The 8,776-nt window shown below is 36.3% G+C and overlaps 1 pseudogene across 2 annotated transcripts; it reads right to left on the bottom strand.

Annotated features, from left to right (window-relative positions):
* Window positions 1-425: 425 nt before the first annotated feature.
* On the bottom strand, window positions 426-4,816 carry LOC145086321 (eukaryotic peptide chain release factor subunit 1-3 pseudogene; annotated as a pseudogene). 2 transcript variants are annotated; one of them, XR_013700376.1, is made up of 4 exons: window positions 4,634-4,816; window positions 2,755-4,307; window positions 1,451-1,658; window positions 426-712 (listed from the first exon to the last, which is right to left on the bottom strand). The product of XR_013700376.1 is annotated as a eukaryotic peptide chain release factor subunit 1-3 pseudogene, transcript variant X1 (transcript). The 2 variants fall into 2 exon arrangements; XR_013700377.1 differs by having other exon boundaries at window positions 2,755-4,206.
* Window positions 4,817-8,776: the final 3,960 nt, after the last annotated feature.

Genomic DNA, 8,776 nt, shown 5'->3' with positions numbered 1-8,776 from the left:
GATTGCCATCAAATGGTGTGTTTTTTTTCCACTATACGGTATTAATGCAATGGTTGTAGCCTCTCCCAGTTAACATGGTCTAACGCGTCTATTGACCAATGGTAAATATTTGTAAATATTGTAAATTTATAATTATATTCTACACAATGTGCAGACGACATTCGCCTAGTTAATGAATAAATTAAGCTTGCCATATAACTTTGTTATGTTAATGAACAAATTAAGCTTGCCATATATCTTTGTTATGAAGAGACTTTTAGTACATAAAAGTGCCAAAGTATGTAGTCAAAACATTGCTATTTCTGAAGGATACACCATATTTCCTAAGACTTTGGAATCATTAAGATTTCTTAAAGTTTAAAATCAATAAGATGAGTATAATTAGGAGAAACATAATAAATGTTTAAACAAACAAAATTCCAACATAAATAATCCTTTGGTAAATGATCAAAGGAAATAAAACATGCTGAGAAGCTATGACAACTGACATCCAACTAACATAAAAAGGTAAAATCAAGTCTAAAAGCACCAACGAAAATCTCAAGTTAACATGGAGTCTCAAAAAACTTAAATGCACATTAATCAATGTCAATGCACATAGATGTTCGTATTCCTTAGGATCTTTTTATCAGGGCAAAATACAAAATACTCTGATGCAACGTCTTCAAGGAGGGAACCGGGCACGATCTCTCTTACATCTAGCTTGTTCTAACTGCTTCAATGCGAAAAAACATGAAAAAAAAAAAAGAAAAAGAAAGAAAGAGGCATTACAACAATGTTTAACACCAAATACCATAGAAAGGCTTAAGTTGTATGTTTGATATGATGAAGGATTTATGTTGTAAAAAACAACCAATGCCACCATATGAATTATGCACTTTACGTTCACACCTACTAGAGTAGCTCAACTTTTACTTTTCAGTTGTAGATTTTTCTGCCTTGCTGTCAAATAGGTGAACTTGGTTCGTTCAGTTACCAAGGAGAATGATATGTAAATTAAGTTCCCAGAATGATCGAGATTATGTTGTCATACTACTCACATGAACTACTAATATCACCCCTAATCATTTCTAATATTTAAGAAATCCTTTTGAACATATAAAGATAAAGAAGTTACAAAAATGAGCCTTGGATTTACTCTTGCCTGATATCAATGTACTAAAAAAAAAAAAAAAAAAACTTATGTCCCTTTCTGCTGATAGTAAAAACTTCACCTAATTAAAAAAGTGTTATGTATGAAGAATCGAAATTAGAAGTATAATAAAAACTTGGCCAAGATCATAGTTATCAGATCATGTGTAGAAAAAAAAGTGAAGAAACTTGGTTCCCTGCAAAGATATGATAAAGCAAGTAAAATTGTAATGAATCATGGAAATTGGTAATAACTAAAACAAAGACTAGTAGAGTTAATCAGTATAAAAGTGACAATTCGTAGGAAAAAATAACTAACCTCGGAAACCATGGTTTCCTTGAACAGCTAGGCAATAATGATGCTTGAAACTCATGTGCCGGCACCTGACAAGTGGTTGATTTTGTATTAGGATTTCCCCCATCAACAACATTCAAGTTTTTCTTTGACTGAAGACAGGTGGGCCCATCAACATATTTTGTGTTCTTAGCAGTTTCATCAACATCAACTTCCGTCCTACTTAAATTGCCTGCCAATAGCAACATTAGGAAAAGTTAGTTATATACATATGTTTGTTTCCACCGGAATCCCAGGGATTTGATAAAATTATTAATACATAAGGTAAAAAGAAGTTAGGGAAAATGACTCACAATCGCAAAGAAGTTTCCAAACCGTTCAAAAAACACCAATCTAAGTTTTTTCTGTTCAAGAAAGCCCAAAGAACTTAACCTTTTGTCTGAAAAAGCCCAACAAAGTTTCTAAACCTTTCAAAAAACCCCAATCATGTTTTTTTGTTCAAAAGGTTAAGTTCGTTGGATTTTTTTTGAACAAACAAAGCATGATTGGGGTTTTTTTAACGGACTGGAAACTTTGTTGGTCTGACAAGTCATTTCCGGATATGGTAATTAGTTGGGCTTTTTTAGACAAAAGTTTAAGTTCATTCGATATTCTTGAACCGACAAAACATGATTGGGGTTTTTTGAATGGTCTGGAAACTTTGTTGTGATCGTAGGTCATTTTCTCAAAAAGTTGTTAAGAAAATACATGCAACACCCCACTAGAATCGTTGTCATGATGCATGGTCACCTTCTTTTTGTAAATAAAATTCTCATCTATGGACATCAAAAAAGTTATAAGAAAGGAAATAAAAGAATATGCAACATTAAGTTAAAATTTGTGTATCATATGCAACTTGAAACTTTTAACTTCAATCTTTTCCAATATACAATGCAATCTACAAATGGTAGTACAAGAAACATAAACCCTCATAAGTAAAATTACTCGCAACCAGAGAATTCAGAATTTTTTAGAAGATTGTTTCAGTGGATATAAAGAAAAAATAAGAACCAATGCCAATGCAAAGTACTTGTTTTGCAATTTTCTACAATTAGATGCAGCATTGTACTCAAGTTATGGATACCCAACATACATTCAGGTAGTTGGATATGTCTAAAGAAGGGGACATTGTAGTCAAGGTTAGTAAATGTTCTCTAGTTCGGTTTTGTAGAGGTAAGAGGTAAAATGATGAAGTGTTGTGTGATGAATTATGCACTGAGCTTTGTATAATCTATAATGCTAATGAAGTAGTAATCATTATCATACATGCATACAAAAAAATAACTGACCTTTGTAAGAATTCCTTGAAGGAGGAAATATGCAAGGCGCTTGGCTAGAAGCTTGAGAAGTAGTTGATTGCTATTCAGCATCATAATTCACCCCTTCACCATGGTTTTCAGTTTCATAACTTTCCTCATCATCAGAAATTTCAATATCATTATTTTCTCCATCGTAATCAGACAACTCATCAAATGGGTGAATATCAATCTGGTAACGAAGAATACCACCAATCCCACCAAGGCCTTTACAAAAGTTAAATCCCTCATGAGTTCTATTTGTCACGAACTCAAGCTTGCATCCAAATCTTTTGTACTCATTAGCAAACCACTCAAGAAGAGACATCTTTTCCTCAACTTCAAGTTCAACATTGCTGACCAAATCCCGAAAATTACTTTCATCAGTCTCCTGTTCCTTATTTAAATGCTTAACAATAATTTCACCCGAAACACCGTTTTTAAGAACATATCGATTAATCTCCAGATTTTCCCAAACAATGAGTGTCTCCACAGCACCCATGTCTAAAGCTTCCAAAGTGTCATAAGCACCCACGACATACTTCCCTCCATCCTGCTTTATCTCCTCAAAATACTTCCCGATTAAATGCTTCTCCTGTATGAACTTCACATTTGCAAGAATATCATAAGACAACTTAATCGACTGATTGAAACCATCTTCACCCCCATAAGAGACATCAACCACATTCAAGATTTTCGCCTGAAGACGCGGGTCAAACATATCAGATTGACCGAGGTCATTCTTGAAATCAGCACATCCAGCAAGTATAAGTCCAGAAACATTAGGCTGATTAGTAGCAGGATTGATATAAAGCTTTGTTGCAAGCTCTGCTGTTTTCCTTAAATAGTTGTGGCGTTTCTCTATACGAATACGATCAAATCTCAAAGCTGATTGCCCTCCTCTTCCATGTTTCTTTGGCAAATCAACAGGAAATTTGTGTAGAACCTCCCTACTATCACCCCTTACTATCCCAAACAGAGTGCCTTTTCCATCCATAACAATGAAGCCAAACGTGTCATCAGATTCCAACATTTGGTTAAGAGCTTCTGTGTGAAACTTGTTATCACAAAGGTAAAGAGATACGTTTATTGGTCTGAAAGGTTCAAAGTCGAATGTAACCTTTTTCTCTTTTCCATCATTTGTTAGTATTGTTCCTGTGTATAGAACAAGTCCATTTGGAGGTACCTTGTTGTAGAGCTTGAGCCTCTGTTGGGCAGATGTTATAGCACCTAAAACAGACTGACGATTCACCCTGCTCTTAATGTTGGAAGCAGTTCCAAATTCATCAGCAAGCATCTTGGTGACTCGTGAAATTTGATCACGTGGAGGGATTATCAGAGAAATCATGCTGCTTCCGTTGCCTCTAGCATCTTCAAGTGCCTTTATAAGCTTCTTCATCTTCCATATCTCGATATTCTCATCAGTTGACATCGTGCTTATATTGCCTGACAATAATTAACAGCGTGAAAAAGATTCTGTTAGAAGCTTAGTTACGATTACCACCTTCTTTTTTGAATGAAGTTCTCCACTTCTCCTCTATCGATATCTGGATATCAAGAAAAGATTAAAAAAACGAAAAAAGAAAGCCAAAGAATTAAGGCGTATGCAACGTCAAAGAAAAAATAATGTATGCAACTTAATTGAAACTTTTAATCTCTCCGATATCAATGAAAACTACAGTTGTTAATATAAAAAAACATACAGCCTTATTAAAAAAAATGCAGTGATCGAGAGTGGTGATCACTAAACATGTTAACCGCATTGGATTAAGCATGTCTTGCTTACAAGATCGGAAAAGTCAAATTCGTAAGATGATACATTACTAATGGAATTTCATTGTCAAAAAGAACGTGGAAAGAATGGAATACATACCTTCGAAGTACTTCAACGATGATTAACACTTCAATGCTGATAAGTTAGTAATATGGAAATCGATTCAACGAATGAACTTTACAGAAAGCAGTTATTAATCTTTTTTTGAAAGATGATATTGTTGGGTTCTTTTTGAAATATAATGTTGTTGTTATCTCAAGAGACTTTGATGCTGATCGACGAAGCTTTAGAAATCGATAATTTTTTGAAAGATGATATTGTTTGGATACGATTGTTGTGATAAAGATAATTTGGATAGATTCTACTATATCCTAATGCCGATTTTATAGGGATTTCGATAGATGTTGGAGATACAATTGCGATTTCTATCGATTTAATTTTTATTTAAACTATGATATTTTAGGAGTTTTCTACTTAGACATGGTATGTTTTAAAAATATTTACCATAATATAGTGGTCTAAAAATTAGTTACCAAATCTGGATAGATCTTTTTTAAAGGAAACCTTCCGTATTTTGAGTAATTATCCTAGAGTCAATTATAAATATATATATATATATATATATATATATATATATATATATATATTTTGTACACAACAGTTTTTTGTCATACACAACAATTCATGCATTATATAGTTGTACAATACAACATTTTAAAGCACCAATTGTTGTGTATGAAGAAAAATTGTTGTGTACAGATCAGCTCCCTATCTTTTAACGTTTTCTATTGTAATTAGGTTAGGATTCTTTTGTTTCCTTGTTGGGTAAGTTATTTGAGCAGTAAATATTTTATGGTATCAAAGCAAATTTTTTATGGTATAAAGCAAGTCTTGCACCTACGATACAAACTTCCAGCAATGGCAGCAGGATACAAGCCAGAGTCGGCAGGAAAAAAACTTTCTATTTGCCCTTGACAGATGCAGGTGAACGATGCGTTCACAGTGACAATAACTAGAGCGACTGGGCAGTGGAGATGCGAAACTTTCTATTTGCCAAAAATTAAATTGGGTTCATCAATGGAACCCTTGAAAAACCCAGAGAGGAATCGGAAGAATACATTCTTTGGATGCGATGATCAAAGGGTGGTTAGCCATAACCATAGCGAACAAAATCATATCTAGTTTGAAGTATGCGCATGCAACAAACGAAATTTGGAACGACCATGAAGAGAGGTTCGATAAACAAAGCGCCTCTAGGGCATACAAATTAAAACAGTCTCTCATAATCACACGTCAAGACGACATCTTTATATCCACATATTACACTAAGCTACGAGGTCTCTGAGATGAAATCCAAACCTTGTCTCCGACTCCACGGTGTACCTGCCCGGTTGCATATGCGAGTTAGGAAAGTGACTCATCAAATCTAAAGAGAAAGAAATGGTTTATTAATATCTTATGGGGCTTGTCAAAGAATATGTTACAATTAAAACTCAAATCCTCTACAAGGCAACACCAACCATAGGAGCTGTAACATCCCGACTCCCAGGTATGAGATTTATGGCTTAAAAGACAAATTCTCCTTTGGAACTCGTCGAGTTGATGGCCTCAGAATCAACGTGTTGGAAGCTCTCCACTCGACGAGTTGTTGAGGAAAACTTGACGAGTTGGCGGCTGTTTATGAATCCCTAATTTTTAGAGTGTTGCACCCTATTTAAGGACCTTATACTCTTTGGGGTGGCCTCCTTATCCGCCCCTCTGTCCAGAAAACCCTATCTTGTGCATTCTCTCTCAATTTTGAGTGTTTGTGAGCTTAAAGACTATCTTTTTAGTGTTTACTTGAAGAAGTTTGAAGTTGGTGGTGCATAGCTGAAGGGAGAAGCTTTAGATCCAGAACTTTCCCTGTTGTTGTCTTATTGAGGTATAAAGTCGATACCTTGATCATTCATTTGCTAGATCTCTTCATTTGAGAGTTTATTGTCATTATTAGCTTATTTTGGGACCATTCTTTGATTAGAGCATCATGAGCTATAACTTCATATATAGACATCTCATAGCCTCTTTGGACTTAAAGTTGCCATCTTTATCAAGTCTTGGCCCTCCTTCAGGCTCTAAGTCCCTTAATACTCTTTGTTTAAGTGTTTTAGCCTTTTTGATGCCATGCATGGACGTAAAGTTAGCAACTTTACGTGGTATTTCGGCCCTAGGGGACCATATTTATGGTTTGAGGCATTAGATTCGCTTGGGAAATGGCTGAATGACTTAAGAATAGGAAAACTAGATGAGTTGCCTCGCCAACTCGGCGAGTTGGCTTGGATTTTCCTGCTTTTTGGATGTTGTAGGAACTCGATGAATTGTTCTGCTAACTTTGCGAGTTGCCTCGGGTCTTCCCCGTTTCTCTGAGCACTAAAGGAACTCGGCGAGTTGATAGATGCACTCGACGATTTGGGTCAACATGGATTGTTGACCTTGGTTGGTGACTTTGACTTTGACCATGGTTAACCAAGTTTGAACTTGAGGATATTTCGGGTATTTCGGGGTTTTAAAGGAGTTAGTCACATGGTGGTTGTAGGCAATTGAGTTTGGAGCTGTGATTTGAGATTTGGATCTTGTTAGTCAGTGATGCTTGTGAGGTGAGTTTTCCTCACTATACTTAGGGGTCGACGGCACCAAGGTCAGCCAATTGGATTGATATCCTAGTAGTTATTGATATGCTGAGTATGAATTTGATATGCATGCTAGTTTGATATGCTAGTCTAGTAGATATGTAGGACTACCTGTGATACTGTCTGATTATATGTATGTGTATTTATTTGTTACATGTCGACATGTTGGGTGTGTTGGGTTGAGGTTGTATTGCTCCGTGTTGTTCCCAACAAACCCTGGAGTATGCCAGATATGAGCTGAGGGCCAGGTAGGGCATGCCAGACTCATACTGAGGACTCATAAGCATTCCAGATACGAGTTGAGGGCCAGACAGGGCGTGCCAGACTCATACTAAGGGCTAATCATTTGTATTCCTATCTGAAGACTCAGGGAGCAAGCCAGACATAGTTGTGGGCCTGAGGGCAAGCCAGACTTATGTTGTGGGCTCGAGAGCAAGCCATATATGAGTTGTGAGCCTTATAGGCAAGCCAAACTCATACTGTAGGCTCAAGGGTAATCCAGTCGGAAAAGTTATGGACCCATTGCATGCTGTCATTATGTGTATTATTTGTTATGTATCGGTATTTTGGGGGATATTCACTAAGCTTTGGGCTTAGAGTTGTGGATTTTGTTTTAGGTACTTCGGATGATCAAGGAAAAGAGAAGGCTTGATCGTGCACCTCCTCACATTTTTGTTATGATTTCTGGGACTCGTCTAATGTTAAACTATTTTGAAAGCAATTTGTAATAAATGGTGGTTTCTGGATATTTGAAAAGTTCAAATTTTTTATGAAATTTACGGATGTTACAGGAGCGGCTTATCATCTCGTGGCAGAGGACGAGTAGCAAAGGGCAATATCCGCCATGAATAAACCATCGTTTGATACAGCCGCATCCAAACACGAACCAAGAAAGAAAGAATTTTGTGCCAAATGATTCAAAACGAAGCGACGATGAAGAAATGGAAGTATGTACCTTTTGTGAAAAGAATGGCAATGACATAGACAGATGATTTAAATGAATTGGGTACTCAGATTGGTGGCCTAGCAAAAGGAACACAGAAAAGAACAAAGCAAAGGCAACTCATGTTGAGACAATGTTCGGTTGGTGCAAGGTAGTGGATCAAATAAGAGCTTGTGGATCCTGATTCTCTACTCCATTTCTAGCTTGTTTGAGGCAAAATGTCATGATCTTGTTGATTATAAGCTTAGATCTAGTTATATGAGTTTTGGGCCCTTTTTGTCCCCATGAATGAGATCTAGTGGTTTAACACCACTCCAGGAACTATGAGTTGCCACTCTTGGAGTTTCGGAGGTTCAAAGTTCGTAAAGTTGGCACCTTTACGATTTAGAATCTCCTATGCATGAGATTATGTCCATTTTGTGTAAGTAAAGTGCTATATATTGAAATTGGGTCCTTTTGGGGCATGGAAAGTCACCAAGTCAGTGACTTTATGGTTCTAAACGCATAATAGGGATTAGATTAGTGATTTGGAATTCTGGTCTTAAGCATTAAGTGCTTAAAATGGAATTTTGGATTAATGGATGAGTACGTTTGCACGACATAGAATCCCTTAAGCGAGTAGGCTTAGCTTAC

Source organism: Lactuca serriola, chromosome 2 (genome assembly GCF_051521515.1).
Source record: "Lactuca serriola cultivar US96UC23 chromosome 2, Lser_US96UC23_V15, whole genome shotgun sequence".
NCBI classification, from domain to species: domain Eukaryota; kingdom Viridiplantae; phylum Streptophyta; class Magnoliopsida; order Asterales; family Asteraceae; genus Lactuca; species Lactuca serriola.
Note: the sequence above shows the minus strand (reverse complement) of the source record. Positions and strands in the feature narration are given on the sequence as shown.